A 17827-nucleotide genomic window follows, 5' to 3' on the forward strand; every position below is an offset into this window, starting at 1 on the left:
CCCTTACCCCCAGTGATATCTGAAATAATCTCTTTCAAGTCAGGGCCAAACAGCGTTTTCCCCTTGAAAGGTATGTTAAGCAATTTGTTCTTGGAAGACGCATCCGCTGACCAAGATTTTAGCCAAAGCGCTCTGCGCGCCACAATAGCAAACCCCGAATTTCTCGCCGCTAATCTAGCCAATTGCAAAGTGGCGTCTAAAGTAAAAGAGTTAGCCAATTTAAGGGCATGAATTCTGTCCAAAATCTCCTCATAAGAAGAATCTTTATTGAGCGACTTTTCTAGTTCATCGAACCAGAAACACGCTGCTGTAGTGACAGGAACAATGCATGAAATTGGTTGTAGAAGGTAACCTTGCTGAACAAACATCTATCTTTTTAAGCAAACCCTCTAATTTTTTATCCATAGGATCTTTGAAAGCACAACTATCTTCTATAGGGATAGTAGTGCGTTTGTTTAGAGTAGAAACCGCCCCCTCGACCTTGGGGACTGTCTGCCATAAGTCCTTTCTGGGGTCGACCATAGGAAACAATTTCTTAAATATAGGGGGAGGGACAAAAGGTATGCCGGGCCTTTCCCATTCTTTGTTTACAATGTCCGCCACCCGCTTGGGTATAGGAAAAGCTTCGGGGGGCCCCGGGACCTCTAGGAACTTGTCCATCTTACATAATTTCTCTGGAATGACCAAATTGTCACAATCATCCAGAGTAGATAACACCTCCTTAAGCAGAGCGTGGAGATGTTCCAATTTAAATTTGAATGTAATCACATCAGGTTCAGCTTGTTGAGAAATTTTCCATGAATCTGAAATTTCTCCCTCAGACAAAACCTCCCTGGCCCCCTCAGACTGGTGTAGGGGCATGTCAGAACCATTATCATCAGCGTCCTCATGCTCTTCAGTATTTTCTAAAACAGAGCAGTCGCGCTTTCGCTGATAAGTGGGCATTTTGGCTAAAATGTTTTTGATAGAATTATCCATTACAGCCGTTAATTGTTGCATAGTAAGGAGTATTGGCACACTAGATGTACTAGGGGCCTCCTGTGTGGGCAAGACTGGCGTAGACAAAGGAGGGGATGATGCAGTACCATGCTTACTCCCCTCACTTGAGGAATCATCTTGGGCATCATTTTCTCTAAATTTTTTGTCACATACATCACATCTATTTAAATGAGAAGGAACCTTGGCTTCCTCACATACAGAACATAGTCTATCTGATAGTTCAGACATGTTAAACAGACATAAACTTGATAACAAAGTACAAAAAACGTTTTAAAATAAAACCGTTACTGTCACTTTAAATTTTAAACTGAACACACTTTATTACTGAATATGTGAAAAAGTATGAAGGAATTGTTCAAAATTCACCCAAATTTTCACCACAGTGTCTTAAAGCCTTAAAAGTATTGCACACCAAATTTGAAAGCTTTAACTCTTAAAATAACGGAACCGGAGCCGTTTTTATATTTAACCCCTATACAGTCCCTGGTATCTGCTTTGCTGAGACCCAACCAAGCCCAGAGGGGAATACGATACCAAATGACGCCTTCAGTAAGCTTTTTCTATGTATCTGAGCTCCTCACACATGCATCTGCATGCCTTACTTCCCAAAAACAACTGCGCATTAGTGGCGCGAAAATGAGGCTCTGCCTATGATTAGAGAAGGCCCCCGGAGAAAAAGGTGTCCAATACAGTGCCTGCCGGTTATTCAGCATAATTCCCAAGAATAAAATAACTCCTCAAAGCTATAAACTATTAAAAATGCTTATAAATCAATCGTTTTAGCCCAGAAAAATGTCTACCAGTCTTTAAAGCCCTTGTGAAGCCCTTTATTCTTATTTAATAAAAATGGCTTACCGGATCCCATAGGGAAAATGACAGCTTCCAGCATTACCAAGTCTTGTTAGAAATGTGTCATACCTCAAGCAGCAAAAGTCTGCTCACTGTTTCCCCCAACTGAAGTTAAATCCTCTCAACAGTCCTGTGTGGAAACAGCCATCGATTTTAGTAACGGTTGCTAAAATCATTTTCCTCTTACAAACAGAAATCTTCATCTCTTTTCTGTTTCAGAGTAAATAGTACATACCAGCACTATTTTAAAATAACAAACTCTTGATTGAAGAATAAAAACTACATTTAAACACCAAAAAACTCTAAGCCATCTCCATGGAGATGTTGCCTGTACAACGGCAAAGAGAATGACTGGGGAAGGCGGAGCCTAGGAGGGATCATGTGACCAGCTTTGCTGGGCTCTTTGCCATTTCCTGTTGGGGAAGAGAATATCCCACAAGTAAGGATGACGCCGTGGACCGGACACACCTATGTTGGAGAAAAGTAATTTATCAGGTAAGCATAAATTCTGTTTTCTCCAACATAGGTGTGTCCGGTCCACGGCGTCATCCTTACTTGTGGGAACCAATACCAAAGCTTTAGGACACGGATGAAGGGAGGGAGCAAATCAGGTCACCTAAATGGAATGCACCACGGCTTGCAAAACCTTTCTCCCAAAAATAGCCTTCGAAGAAGCAAAAGTATCAAATTTGTAAAATTTGGCAAAAGTGTGCAGTGAAGACCAAGTCGCTGCCTTACATATCTGGTCAACAGAAGCCTCGTTCTTGAAGGCCCATGTGGAAGCCACAGCCCTAGTGGAGTGAGCTGTGATTCTTTAAGGAGGCTGCCGTCCGGCAGTCTCATAAGCCAATCGGATAATGCTTTTAAGCCAAAAAGAAAGAGAGGTAGAAGTTGCTTTTTGACCTCTCCTTTTACCAGAATAAACAACAAACAAAGAAGATGTTTGTCTGAAATCTTTAGTAGCCTCTAAATAGAATTTTAGAGCACGGACTACGTCCAAATTGTGTAACAAACGTTCCTTCTTTGAAACTGGATTCGGACACAAAGAAGGTACAACTATCTCCTGGTTAATATTTTTGTTGGAAACAACTTTCGGAAGAAAACCAGGCTTAGTACGCAAAACCACCTTATCTGCATGGAACACCAGATAGGGCGGAGAACACTGCAGAGCAGATAACTCTGAAACTCTTCTAGCAGAAGAAATTGCAACCAAAAACAAAACTTTCCAAGATAACTTAATATCTACGGAATGTAAGGGTTCAAACGGAACCCCTTGAAGAACTGAAAGAACTAGATTTAGACTCCAGGGAGGAGTCAAAGGTCTGTAAACAGGCTTGATTCTAACCAGAGCCTGAACAAACGCTTGAACGTCTGGCACAGCTGCCAGCCTTTTGTGAAGTAGAACAGATAAAGCAGAGATCTGTCCCTTCAGAGAACTTGCAGATAATCCTTTCTCCAAACCTTCTTGTAGAAAGGATAGAATCTTAGGAATTTTTATCTTGTTCCATGGGAATCCTTTAGATTCACACCAACAGATATATTTTTTCCATATTTTATGATAAATCTTTCTAGTTACAGGCTTTCTAGCCTGAATCAGAGTATCTATTACAGAATCTGAAAACCCACGCTTTGATAAAATCAAGCGTTCAATCTCCAAGCAGTCAGTTGGAGGGAAACCAGATTCGGATGTTCGAATGGACCTTGAACAAGAAGGTCCTGTCTCAAAGGTAGCTTCCATGGTGGAGCCGATGACATATTCACCAGGTCTGCATACCAAGTCCTGCGTGGCCACGCAGGAGCTATCAAGATCACCGAAGCCCTCTCCTGATTGATCCTGGCTACCAGCCTGGGAATGAGAGGAAACGGTGGGAATACATAAGCTAGGTTGAAGGTCCAAGGTGCTACTAGTGCATCTACTAGAGTCGCCTTGGGATCCCTGGATCTGGACCCGTAACAAGGAACCTTGAAGTTCTGACGAGAGGCCATCAGATCCATGTCTGGAATGCCCCATAACTGAGTTATTTGGGCAAAGATTTCCGGATGGAGTTCCCACTCCCCCGGATGGAATGTCTGACGACTCAGAAAATCCGCTTCCCAATTTTCCACTCCTGGGATGTGGATTGCAGACAAGTGGCAGGAGTGATCCTCCGCCCATTGAATTATCTTGGTCACTTCCTCCATCGCCAGGGAACTCCTTGTTCCCCCCTGATGGTTGATATATGCAACAGTCGTCATGTTGTCTGATTGAAACCTTATGAATCTGGCCCTTGCTAGATGAGGCCAAGCTTTGAGAGCATTGAATATCGCTCTCAGTTCCAGAATGTTTATCGGGAGAAGAGATTCTTCCCGAGACCATAGACCCTGAGCTTTCAGGGGTTCCCAGACCGCACCCCAGCCCACCAGACTGGCGTCGGTCGTGACAATGACCCACTCTGGTCTGCGGAAGCTCATTCCCTGTGACAGGTTGTCCAGGATCAGCCACCAACGGAGTGAATCTCTGGTCTTTTGATCTACTTGAATCGTCGGAGACAAGTCTGTATAATCCCCATTCCACTGTCTGAGCATGCACAGTTGTAATGGTCTTAGATGAATTCGTGCAAAAGGAACTATGTCCATTGCTGCAACCATCAATCCTATTACTTCCATGCACTGCGCTATGGAAGGACGAAGAACAGAATGAAGTACTTGACAAGAGCTTAGAAGTTTTGATTTTCTGACCTCTGTCAGAAAAATCCTCATTTCTAAGGAATCTATTATTGTTCCCAAGAAGGGAACTCTTGTTGACGGGGACAGAGAACTTTTTTCTTTGTTCACCTTCCATCCGTGAGATCTGAGAAAGGCTAGGACGATGTCCGTATGAGCCTTTGCTTTTGACAGAGACGACGCTTGAATCAGGATGTCGTCCAAGTAAGGTACTACTGCAATGCCCCTTGGTCTTAGAACCGCTAGAAGGGACCCTAGTACCTTTGTGAAAATTCTCGGAGCAGTGGCTAATCCGAATGGAAGTGCCACAAACTGGTAATGCTTGTCCAGAAAAGCAACCTTAGGAACTGATGATGTTCCTTGTGGATAGGAATATGTAGGTACGCATCCTTTAAATCCACCGTGGTCATAAATTGACCTTCCTGGATGGTAGGAAGGATCGTTCGAATGGTTTAAATTTTGAACGATGGAACCCTGAGAAATTTGTTTAGGATCTTGAGATCTAAAATTGGTCTGAATGTTCCCTCTTTTTTGGGAACTATGAACAGGTTGGAGTAAAACCCCATCCCTTGTTCTCCTATTGGAACTGGATGAATTACTCCCATCTTTAACAGGTCTTCTACACAATGTAAGAATGCCTGTCTTTTTATTTGGTTTGAAGATAATTGAGACCTGTGGAACCTTCCCCTTGGGGGTAGTTCCTTGAATTCCAGGAGATAACCTTGAGAAACTATTTCTAGTGCCCAAGGATCCTGAACATCTCTTGCCCAAGCCTGAGCAAAGAGAGAAAGTCTGCCCCCCACCAGATCCGGTCCCGGATCGGGGGCCATCCCTTCATGCTGTTTTGGTAGCAGTGGCAGGCTTCTTGGCCTGCTTACCCTTGTTCCAGCCTTGCATCGGTCTCCAGGCTGGTTTGGGTTGAGAAGTATTACCCTCTTGCTTAGAGGCTGTAGAATTAGAGGCTGGTCCGTTTCTGCGAAAGGGACGAAAATTAGGCTTATTTTTAGCCTTAAAAGACCTATCCTGAGGAAGGGCGTGGCTCTTTCCCCCGGTGATGTCTGAAATAATCTCTTTCAAATCAGGACCAAACAGTGTTTTACCCTTGAAAGGGATGTTAAGCAATTTTGTCTTGGAAGACACATCCGCTGTCCAAGACTTTAGCCAAAGCGTTCTGCGCGCCACGATAGCAAACCCTGAATTTTTCACCGCTAATCTAGCTAATTGCAAAGCGGCATCTAAAATAAAAGAGTTAGCCAATTTAAGTGCTTGAACTCTGTCCATAACCTCCTCATACAAAGATTCTTTATTGAGCGACTTTTCTAGTTCTTCGAACCAGAAACACGCTGCCGTAGTGACAGGAACAATGCATGAAATTGGTTGTAGAAGGTAACCTTGCTGAACAAACATCTTTTTAAGCAAACCCTCTAATTTTTTATCCATAGGATCTTTGAAAGCACAACTATCTTTTATAGGAATAGTAGTGCGTTTGTTTAGAGTAGAGACCGCCCCCTCGACCTTGGGGACTGTCTGCCATAAGTCCGTTCTGGGGTCGACTATAGGAAATAATTTCTTAAATATAGGGGGAGGAACAAAAGGTATGCCGGGCCTTTCCCACTCCTTATTTACTATGTCCGCCACCCGCTTGGGTATAGGAAAAGCATCGGGGGGCACCGGAACCTCTAGGAACTTGTCCATCTTACATAATTTCTCTGGAATGACCAAATTGTCACAATCATCCAGAGTAGAAAATACCTCCTTAAGCAGTGCGCGGAGATGTTCTAATTTAAATTTAAATGTTACAACATCAGGTTCAGCTTGTTGAGAAATTTTTCCTGAATCTGAAATTTCTCCCTCAGACAAAACCTCCCTCCTGGCCCCTTCAGATTGGTGTGAGGGTATGTCAGAACAGTTATCATCAGCGTCCTCTTGCTCTTCAGTGTTTAAAACAGAGCAATTGCGCTTTCTCTGATAAGTAGGCATTTTAGATAAAATGTTTGCAATAGAATTATCCATAACAGCCGTTAATTGTTGCATGGTAATAAGTATTGGCGCACTAGATGTACTAGGGGCCTCTTGTGTGGGCAAAACTGGTGTAGACACAGAAGGGGATGATGCAGTATCATGCTTACTCCCCTCATTTGAGGAATCATCTTGGGCAATATCATTATCTGTGGCATCATTGTCCCTACTTTGTTTGGACACTATGTCACAATCATCACATATATTTAAATGGGGAGAAACCTTGGCTTTCATACATATAGAACATCGCTTATCTGATGGTTCAGACATGTTAAACAGGCTTAAACTAGTCAACAAAGCACAAAAAACGTTTTAAAATAAAACCGTTACGGTCACTTTAAATTTTAAACTGAACACACTTTATTACTGAATATGTGAAAAAGCATGAAGGAATTGTTCAAAATTCACCAAAATTTCACCACAGTGTCTTAAAGCCTTAAAAGTATTGCACACCAAATATGAAAGCTTTAACCCTTAAAATAACGGAACCGGAGCCGTTTTTACATTTAACCCCTATACAGTCCCAGGTATCTGCTTTGCTGAGACCCAACCAAGCCCAGAGGGGAATACGATACCAAATGACGCCTTCTATAAGCTTTTTCAGTGGTTCTTAGCTCCTCACACATGCATCTGCATGCCTTGCTTTCCAAAAACAACTGCGCATTAGTGGCGCGAAAATGAGGCTCTGCCTATGACTAGAAAAGGCCCCCATCTGAAAAAGGTGTCCAATACAGTGCCTGCTGTTTTTTTACAACAATCCCCAAGATTATAATAACTATTAAGAGTTATAATCTGCCAAATATGCTTAGCAAAGTAATCGATTTAGCCCAGAAAAATGTCTACCAGTTTTTTAAGCCCTTATAAAGCCCTTTATTCTTTTACTTAATCTAAGAAAATGGCTTACCGGTCCCCATAGGGGAAACGACAGCCTTCCAGCATTACATAGTCTTGTTAGAAATGTGGCCAGTCATACCTCAAGCAGAAAAGTCTGCCAACTGTTTCCCCCAACTGAAGTTACTTCATCTCAACAGTCCTGTGTGGAAACAGCAATCGATTTTAGTAACGTTTGCTAAAATCATCTTCCTCTTACAAACAGAAATCTTCATCTCTTTTCTGTTTCAGAGTAAATAGTACATACCAGCACTATTTTAAAATAACAAACACTTGATTGAAGGATAAAAACTACATTTAAACACCAAAAAACTCTTAACCATCTCCGTGGAGATGTTGCCGGTGCAACGGCAAAGAGAATGACTGGGGTAGGCGGAGCCTAGGAGGGATCATGTGACCAGCTTTGCTGGGCTCTTTGCCATTTCCTGTTGGGGAAGAGAATATCCCACAAGTAAGGATGACGCCGTGGACCGGACACACCTATGTTGGAGAAATATTGTTTAAAACACATTCAAAAACTAAAAAGTGCACAATAGTAAATTGCTACACGTGTCTCGGTCCTCCGACCGTTTCATCAGGCATAATTACTAAAAGCTTTGTATCCTATTTAAATGTGCAACACTCAATCCCCTCGCAGTTCATCTATGATGTCATTATTAGCCCAGATTTTACCTATCACATACTTGGTGTTGAAGTCCTCAAGTTTTTTAACATATTAAAAAAAAAAAATCAACAGCCTTTATCCCCAACTGAACGATATAATGTATCACATACGTTTGCTGCTACAAAATTACAATATTAAAATATCATGACTTTATACATCATTTAAACAGAATTCCATAATTATAAACATGGTTAGAAACATAGATACCGACTATTTTGCCGTCCTAGACCACATAAAAAATAAATAAAAAATAATATGTTTGCTCTAATATCAAACTCATCCTTTCATCAAACTGAATTTTTGATTAATATATTTTCCATAACCTTCCTATTAGAAAATAACATTATTAACTACATTGTAGGCTAAGGTTTTATTGGTTGGCATAAATGTCACACCAGTAGATTATAGGATGTGCTCCTCCCATTTGAAAAACGGTACTATCCATATATCGTGATCACTCATAGTAACCAGTAATAAAGTAACCTTTGTGTACAGATGTAAATACGTCTCCAAGTGTCTAAACCAATCAGGCAAGACATTGACTCATATCTTAATAAACCACAAGCAAATCAAATAAAGACTCCAAAAGGTGTAAAGATGTCAGGGTGCCAGGAATCAGACTGAGACGAGAAGTGCAAAAATAATCACACCTTTATTAATAGCAAAAAATAATAAAAAGTCCACAAGTCAAATAACAAGCCAGGAGTCAAAACCTAGAGCTGGTAGTCAGACGAGCCGAGTCAGGAGCCAAAGCGAACAGTCAGACGAGCCGGAATCAGGAACAAGAAAAACAGCAGAGTCAGGAACAAGCCAGGGATCAGGAACCAGGAAGGACGTCAGGCAGCCAGGTAATACACAGGAACTCTCACAAACAGGTCTGAGACAACGCAAAGGCAAAGCATACTGAACAGAGGCCCTTTAAATAATAAGTGATGACATCACAATTCTGAGACTGCATCCTGTCTCACACAGATGATGCACACCAGTCTGGCCATAAAAGGAAGTGTAGGAAATGAGCAGCATCCCCCACAATGCACCATAGTCAAGAAGAGAGGTGAGTAAAATGGCTGCCAGCAGCACATGGCAAACACAACAGGGAAAAAACCCTGACAAAAGATGAACAACTAATCTGATCAATAATAAAGATGAAGAATATCATTTAACAAATGTGAAGATAACCCTCGTACACATACCTAAACTCAAATTGTCACTAGTAGAACCCATTGTGTCCTATAGGTGAATATTATTATAGGTGAATATTATTATATATTATTAAATGTGTAATAACAAAAGTTGATGTCTATATATAAATAGAAAATAGATAATAAAAAATAGGTGAATCAATATTATATACAATATGTGTGTATATGTATGTGTGAGGTGTGAAGGTGACAATGACTGTATTATGTGGGGGATTCAATGCCCAAAATGGTGTATAAGAACAGTAAATAATAAGTGAGTTAATTTATAATATACAAAACAATACAATTCATAATATACTCATAAAAGTAAAATAATATGAGATATATACAAAGTGTACGGGAATGGGTGAAGTGTACATGTAATAATGTCTATCTTATGTGAGGTGTACATTTAATAATGTCTATCTTATGTGAGGTGTACATGTACTAATGTCTATCTTATGTGAGGTGTACATGTAATAATGTCTATCTTATGTGAGGTGTACATGTAATAATGTCCATCTTATGTGAGGTGTACATGTAACAATGTCCATCTTATGTGAGGTGTACATGTAATAATGTCTATCTTATATGAGGTGTACATATAATAATGTCTATCTTATGTGAGGTGTACATGTAATAATGTCTATCTTATGTGAGGTGTACATGTAATAATGTCCATCTTATGTGAGGTGTACATGTAATAATGTCTATCTTATGTGAGGTGTACATATACTAATGTCTATCTTATGTGAGGTGTACATGTAATAATGTCTATCTTATGTGAGGTGTACATATAATAATGTCTATCTTATGTGAGGTGTACATGTAATAATGTCCATCTTATTGAGGTGTACATATACTAATGTCTATCTTATGTGAGGTGTACATGTAATAATGTCCATCTTATGAGAGGTGTACATGTAATAATGTCCATCTTATGTGAGGTGTACATGTAACAATGTCCATCTTATGTGAGGTGTACATGTAATAATGTCTATCTTATATGAGGTGTACATATAATAATGTCTATCTTATGTGAGGTGTACATGTAATAATGTCTATCTTATGTGAGGTGTACATGTAATAATGTCTATCTTATGTGAGGTGTACATATACTAATGTCTATCTTATGTGAGGTGTACACGTAATAATGTCCATCTTATGTGAGGTGTACACGTAATAATCTCCATCTTATGTGAGGTGTACATGTAATAATGTCTATCTTATGTAAGGTGTACATGTAATAATGTCTATCTTATGTGAGGTGTACATGTAATAATGTCTATCTTATGTGAGGTGTACATGTAATAATGTCTATCTTATGTGAGGTGTACATGTAATAATGTCTATCTTATGTGAGGTGTACATATAATAATGTCCATCTTATGTGAGGTGTACATGTAATAATGTCCATCTTATGTGAGGTGTACATGTAATAATGTCTATCTTATGTGAGGTGTACATGTAATAATGTCCATCTTATGTGAGGTGTACATGTAATAATGTCCATCTTATGTGAGGTGTACATGTAATAATGTCTATCTTATGTGAGGTGTACATGTAATAATGTCTATCTTATGTAAGGTGTACATGTAATAATGTCTATCTTATGTGAGGTGTACATGTAATAATGTCCATCTTATGTGAGGTGTACATGTAATAATGTCTATCTTATGTGAGGTGTACATGTAATAATGTCCATCTTATGTGAGGTGTACATGTAATAATGTCCATCTTATGTGAGGTGTACATGTAATAATGTCTATCTTATGTGAGGTGTACATGTAATAATGTCTATCTTATGTAAGGTGTACATGTAATAATGTCTATCTTATGTGAGGTGTACATGTAATAATGTCTATCTTATGTGAGGTGTACATGTAATAATGTCTATCTTATGTGAGGTGTACATGTAATAATGTCTATCTTATGTGAGGTGTACATGTACTAATGTCTATCTTATGTGAGGTGTACATATAATAATGTCTATCTTATGTGAGGTGTACATGTAATAATGTCCATCTTATGTGAGGTGTACATGTAATAATGTCCATCTTATGTGAGGTGTACATGTAATAATGTCTATGTGAAGAGTTGAATACCCAAATTAATTGAGAAATTGATAAATACATAAATGTAAAGGGGCAATAGAAAATAATGTGAGAAATATGTAGGGTCATTTCCCACACATATAATATATAATTAATAATAAATTGATGCAGTGTTCACAATATAAAACTTATTTGACAATAATCCAGCAATATACAATATAAGTGAAATAAATAATAACACCAAGGGAAATCTCTGTATTCCCATCTATATAATACATTAAGTGAAGAACTAGGATAATGTTATAAAATCAGACCAATTCATGATATATTTAATATGGCACATTAAATACCTAAATGCTATACTAAATGGTGGGTGGAAAAAAGGAAATTTATGCTTACCTGGTCAGCAGGAGGAGGCAAAGAGCACCACAGCAGAGCTGTATATATAGCTCCTCCCTTCCCTCCCAGTCCAGTCATTCGACCAAAGTTATGAAGAGAAAAGAAAAGCCAAAGGTGCAGAGGTGACTGAAGTTTAATAAAAATAAAAGCCTGTCTTAGAAAATGACAGGGTGGGCTGTGGACTTCTCATATCGTAAAAGAAATAAATTTATCAGGTAAGCATAAATTTCCTTTCTTTTACAAGATATGACGAGTCCACAGATTTCATCCTTACTTATGGGATACAATACCAAAGCAATAGGACACGGATGAAAGGGAGGGACAAGACAGGAACCTAAACGGAAGGCACCACTGCTTGAAGAACCTTTCTCCCAAAAATAGTCTCAGACGAGGCAAAGGTATCAAATTTGGAAAATTTGGAAAAAAGTGTGAAGAGACGACCAAGTTGCAGCCTTGCAAATCTGTTCAACAGAAGCAGCATTGTTAAATGCCCAAGAAGAAACCACAGCCCTAGTGTAATGAGCTGTAATTCGTTCAGGAGGCTGCTGTCCAGCAGTCTGATATGCAAAACGGATGATACTCTTCAGCCAAAAAGAAAGAGAGGTAGCCTTATCTTTCTGACCCCTACGTTTCCCAGAAAAGACAACAAACAATGAAGATGATTGACGAAATTCTGTAGTCGCCTGCAAGTAGAACTTCAGGGCACGGACCACGTCCAAGTTATGTAACAGACGCTCCTTCTTTGAGGAAGGATTAGGACCCAATGAGGGAACAACAATTTCCTGATTAATATTCTGGTTGAAAACAACCTTAGGATGAAAACCGGGTTTGGTACGGAACACTACCTTATCAGCATGAAAAATAAGATAAGGAGAGTCACATTGTAATGCTGAAAGCTCAGAAACTCTGCGAACAGAAGAAATAGCAACCAAAAATAAAACCTTCCAAGATAACAACTTAATATCTATGGAATGCATAGGTTCAAACGGAACCCCTTGAGGAACATTAAGAACTAAATTTAAACTCCAAGGAGGAGCAATTGGTCTAAACACAGGCCTGATTCTAGTCAGAGCCTGACAAAAAGATTTAACATCCGAAACATCTGCGAGATGCTTGTGTAGTAAAATAAACAAAGTAGAAATCTGTCCCTTTAAGGAACTTGCTGACAACCCTTTCTCCAATCCATCTTGGAGAAAGGATAAAATCCTCAGAATCCTAATCTTACTCCATGAGTAGCCCTTGGATTTGCACCAATAAAGATATTTACGCCATATCTTATGGTAAATTTTTCTAGTAACAGGCTTACATGCCTGAATCAAAGTATCAATGACCGAATCAGAGAACCCTCGCTTAATAAAATCAAGCGTTCAATCTCCAAGCCGTCAGCTGTAAAGAAATTAGATTCTGATGATGGAAGGGTCCCTGAATAAGAAGGTCCTGCATCAATGGAAGCTTCCACGGTGGCAGAAAGGACATGTCCACCAGATCGGCATACCAAATCCTGCGAGGCCACGCAGGAACGATGAGAATCACTGAAGACCTCTCCTGTTTGATACGAGCAATCACCCGGGGAAGGAGAGCAAACGGTGGAAACACATAAGCTAGGATGAACGACCAAGGCATCTATCAGTTCGGCCTGAGGATCCCTGGACCTGGATCCGTACCTCGGGAGCTTGGTATTCTGATGAGATGCCATGAGATCTAGCTCCAGCCTGCCACATCTGAGAATTAGGGGGGAAAAGACCTCCAGATGGAGTTCCCATTCCCCCAGATGAAATTTCTGTCTGTTCAAAAAATCTGCTTCCCAGTTGTCCACTCCTGGGATATAGATTGCTGACAGATAACAAGAGTGAGCTTCCGCCCACCGAATTATCTTTGATACTTCTGTCATCGCCAATGAACTCCTTGTTCCTCCCTGATGATTGATGTAAGCCACAGTCGTGATGTTGTCCGATTGAAATCAGATGAATTTAGCCGAAGCAAACTGAGGCCAAGCCTGAAGAGCATTGAATACTGCCCTTAGCTCCAGAATATTGATTGGAAGCAGAGACTCCGACCACACAAACTGGGCCTTCAGGGAATTCCAGACTGCTCCCCATCCTAGAAGACTGGCGACTGTTGTCACTATCATCCATGAGGGTCTGTGGAAGCATGTCCCTTTGGACAGATGATTCTGTGACAACCACCAAAGAAGAGAGTCTCTTGTCTCCTGATCTAGGTCTATCTGAGGAGACAAATCTGCATAATCTCCATTCCACTGTCTGAGCATGCTCAGTTGCAGAGACCTGAGATGAAAACGAGCAAACAGAATGATGTCCATTGCTGCCACCATCAATCCAATTACCTCCATACACTGAGCCACTGCTGGCCGAGGATTGGACTTAAGAGATCGGCAAGTATTCAGAATCATTAACCTTCTGACTTCAGTCAAGAAGTTTTTCATTGATATAGAGTCTATTAGAGTTGCTAGGAAAGGAACCCTTGTCTGTGGAATTAGTGAACTCTTTTCCATATTTACCTTCCACCCATGAGTCCTTAGAAAGGACAGCACAATGACGGTATGAGACCTCGTTAATTGATAAGATGACTCCTGGAACAGAATATTGTCCAGATAAGATGCCACTGCACGTTCCGCGTTCTCAGAATCGCCCGCAGAGACCCCAGAAACATTGTGAAAGTCTGGGTGCCGTGGCTAAACCGAAGGACAGAGCCACTAGGCGAAAATATTTGGCCAGAAAAGCAAACCTCAGAACTGGTAACGATCACTGTGGATAAGAATATGAAGATATGTATCCCATAATCCACCAATATTAGGACTGGAACAATCATCCCCCAGGACCGAGAGGCAACCTACGCAGTGTAAGGACGGCTCTCCCTGTATCTGATCCGTAGGAAATGTAGAAAGCAGAAACTGCCTATTAGAGGAAAACATCCAAACTCTAAACTCAAGTGAGAACGGTCATGGAACTAAATTAAATTCTCTATCAAAATATAGTAACCAATATGCCGCTACACCATAGACGGTAGCAGAGGGCACAGATGGTTGCCATTGGAACTTCTGGGATGTCCCAGAACCCAAATAAGCCCTTAGAACTATCCACTAGGGGTAGCTATGTTCACGTAGTGATTTACAAAACCACTCCTACCCATCTAAAAACGGGATTTCGCAGCAACAAGGAGAAACCGTTAGGATAAGAATTCCTCCTTCAAGCTAAACCCCATGTAAAAAACATGGAAGGCCTCATACCCTGATTGAAGTGCAAAATGACAGGCAGGGTACAGCATACAGACCCTTAAATTAAGAAAGAAATAAGAGGCCGTTTGTTAATAGACTCCACAACAGCAATTTTGCTGAATGGGATAGCAGTTCTTTCAATACTGAAAATAAACTGTGTTAGCTGAAAATCATTAAACACAACGCTCACAGAACAAGACATAATTGTCTCTGTAATTCTGAAAAAAAATGGTTGAGTACTGTCGTGCAGAAAACAAGCCAAAAACAACAGAATACTTGCTGCAAACAGACCTTGTTATGAAAGTCAAGGTTTTAGCTAAGAACCGCAGAGCACTGCCTGTGGGTCATTAATTAGTTTGGACACCACATGAAGAATATTGCGGTACGGAGAGACCGGTGACACCATACTCCGCACAGTCATTGCTTTAGATAGACAAATCACAATAAAATTTAACCAGGAAAATATTTTACTGTCTCTTTAAAATGTAAAAAGAACAACATTATTCCTTTATTATATGCAAAAAAAACATAATTTATGTAAGAACTTACCTGATAAATTCATTTCTTTCATATTGGCAAGAGTCCATGAGCTAGTGACGTATGGGATATACATTCCTACCAGGAGGGGCAAAGTTTCCCAAACCTCAAAACGTCTATAAATACACCCCTCACCACACTCACAATTCAGTTTAACGAATAGCCAAGAAGTGGGGTGATAAGAAAGGAGCGAAAGCATCAAAAAATAAGGAATTGGAATAATTGTGCTTTATACAAAAAAATCATAACCACCACAAAAAGGGTGGGCCTCATGGACTCTTGCTAATATGAAAGAAATGAATTTATCAGGTAAGTTCTTACATAAATTATGTTTTCTTTCATGTAATTAGCAAGAGTCTATGAGCTAGTGACGTATGGGATAGTAGATACCCAAGATGTGGAACTTCCACGCAAGAGTCACTAGAGAGGGAGGGATAAAATAAAGACAGCCAATTCCGCTGAAAAAATAATCCACAACCCAAATCAAAAGTTTTAACCTAAATAATGAAAAAAAACTGAAATCATAAGCAGAAGAATCAAACTGAAACAGCTGCCTGAAGTACTTTTCCACCAAAAACTGCTTCAGAAGAAGAGAAAACATCAAAATGGTAGAATTTAGTAAAAGTATGCAAAGAAGACCAAGTTGCTGCTTTGCAAATCTGATCAACAGAAGCTTCATTCCTAAAAGCCCAGGAAGTAGAAACTGACCTAGTAGAATGAGCCGTAATCCTTTGAGGCGGGGACTTACCCAACTCCACATAAGCATGATGAATCAAAGACTTTAACCAAGATGCCAAAGAAATGGCAGAAGCTTTCTGACCTTTCCTGGAACCAGAAAAGATAACAAATAGACTAGAAGTCTTTCTAAAAACTTTAGTAGCTTCAACATAATATTTCAAAGCTCTTACTACATCCAAAGAATGTAAAGATCTCTCCTTTGAATTCTTAGGATTAGGACACAATGAAGGGACAACAATTTCTCTACTAATGTTGTTAGAATTCACAACCTTAGGTAAAAATTGAAATGAAGTCCGCAACACTGCCTTATCCTGATGAAAAATCAGAAAAGGAGATTCACAAGAAAGAGCAGATAACTCAGAAACTCTTCTAGCAGAAGAGATAGCCAAAAGGAACAAAACTTTCCAAGAAAGTAATTTAATATCCAGAGAATGCATAGGTTCAAATGGAGGAGCCTGTAAAGCCCTCAGAACCAAATTAAGACTCCAAGGAGGAGAGATTGACTTAATGACACGCTTGATACGAACCAAAGCCTGTACAAAACAATGAATATCAGGAAGATTAGCAATCTTTCTGTGAAAAAGAACAGAAAGAGCAGAGATTTGTCCATTCAAAGAACTTGCAGATAAACCTTTATCCAAACCATCCTGAAGAAACTGTAAAATTCTAGGAATTCTAAAAGAATGCCAGGAGAACTTATGAGAAGAACACCAAGAAATGTAAGTCTTCCAGACTCGATAATAAATCTTTCGATATACAGGTTTACGAGCCTGTAACATAGTATTAATTACTGAGTCAGAGAAACCTCTATGACTAAGAATCAAGCGTTCAATTTCCATACCTTCAAATTTAATGATTTGAGATCCTGATGGAATAATGGGCCTTGAGATAGAAGGTCTGGTCTTAACGGAAGTGTCCAAGGTTGGCAACTGGCCATTCGAATGAGATCCGCATACCAAAACCTGTGAGGCCATGCTGGAGCCACCAGCAGTACAAACGAACGTTCCATTAGAATTTTGGAGATCACTCTTGGAAGAAGAACTAGAGGCGGAAAGATATAGGCAGGATGATAATTCCAAGGAAGCGACAACGCGTCCACTGCTTCCGCCTGAGGATCCCTGGATCTGGACAGATACCTGGGAAGTTTTTTGTTTAGATGAGAGGCCATCAGATCTATTTCTGGAAGTCCCCAGATTTGAACAATCTGAAGAAATACCTCTGGGTGAAGAGACCATTCGCCCGGATGTAACGTCTGGCGACTGAGATAATCCGCTTCCCAATTGTCTAAACCTGGGATGTGAACCGCAGAAATTAGACAGGAGCTGGATTCCGCCCATACAAATATCCGAGATACTTCTTTCATAGCCTGAGGACTGTGAGTCCCACCTTGATGATTGACATACGCCACGGTTGTGACATTGTCCGTCTGAAAACAAATAAACGATTCTCTCTTCAGAAGAGGCCAGAACTGGAGAGCTCTGAAAATCGCACGGAGTTCCAAAATGTTGATTGGTAATCTCGCCTCCTTAGATTCCCAAACCCCCTGCGCTGTCAGAGA

The 17827-nt window shown here is 40.1% G+C and overlaps 1 protein-coding gene across 1 annotated transcript in view; it reads right to left on the minus strand.

Moving 5' to 3' along the window:
* The window catches only part of TLN1 (talin 1), a gene marked incomplete in the record, with an annotated part of 895533 nt that overhangs the window by 413869 nt on the left and 463837 nt on the right, over positions 1–17827 (minus strand).

Source organism: Bombina bombina, chromosome 2 (assembly GCF_027579735.1).
Source record: "Bombina bombina isolate aBomBom1 chromosome 2, aBomBom1.pri, whole genome shotgun sequence".
In the NCBI taxonomy this organism is placed as follows: domain Eukaryota; kingdom Metazoa; phylum Chordata; class Amphibia; order Anura; family Bombinatoridae; genus Bombina; species Bombina bombina.